Here is an 801-nt window from a genome sequence, read left to right on the forward strand (position 1 = left end):
CTTCTCATACCTTATGAAAATTTAAGGCACTACAGAAATATCCTTACTTTCAAACTTAGCTATGAGAACAAATTCAAAGTGACATTGTAATGAAAGCAAGCACAACAAAACTCTTCAAGAGAAATGTGATGTCTCCAGCAGATTTAAAAGTTCAACCCTGAGCCGATGCACAAAGAGAACATACAATTAAAAAATACTAACAATTTTGTGAAGACAGGAATATTTGTGCCAATGTCAAAGGAAAAAAAAAGTAGAAAATTTCATTAGCTTCAAAAATATATAAAACAGTCTACTGGTGTGAAACATGAAAATTTGTGGGAATTTTCCACTATGGTAGACTTTTTATTCTTAAGTAAGAGTTTCCAAAACACCCACATTTAATGTGGCCATTCAGCATGGCATAAACATTTACTTTCTTTTTTTCTTTTTTTTCTTAAAAGCCAGGGGAGAGCACGAACGCAGTCCGCCACTACCACAAATCATTCAGTTGAGCTTCCCACATTTGGGGAAATTGCAGGGGTCAGCACATCCGGAGTGCAATGGATAAGCCTCGCCCTGGGAAAACGTGATCATGGTATCTCCCCTGCCCGGTAAGTATAACATTTACTTTCAGTTAACAGAATTCTAAGCTATTAGTTTTGTAGAGGTAGGGGAAGTCCCGCCCATTGGTCACATGAAAGGATCAAACAAGTTACAGAGTAGCAGAGATTCAATAGCTGGCTGGAATTCTTCTGCTTTGAGCTCATTCTTAAAGAAGGCTCAGATTTCCAGGTCTCAAAACCAGTGTGTTGGGCCCTCCTC

At 38.5% G+C, this 801-nt stretch overlaps 1 non-coding gene across 1 annotated transcript; it reads right to left on the bottom strand.

The window, feature by feature from the left end:
* Positions 1 to 441: 441 nt before the first annotated feature.
* LOC111761839 (U1 spliceosomal RNA) lies at positions 442 to 598 on the bottom strand. Its single transcript, XR_002795086.1, has one exon. It is a non-coding gene; the product is annotated as a U1 spliceosomal RNA (small nuclear RNA).
* Positions 599 to 801: the final 203 nt, after the last annotated feature.

This window comes from Dasypus novemcinctus, chromosome 10 (genome assembly GCF_030445035.2).
Source record: "Dasypus novemcinctus isolate mDasNov1 chromosome 10, mDasNov1.1.hap2, whole genome shotgun sequence".
Lineage (NCBI taxonomy): Eukaryota > Metazoa > Chordata > Mammalia > Cingulata > Dasypodidae > Dasypus > Dasypus novemcinctus.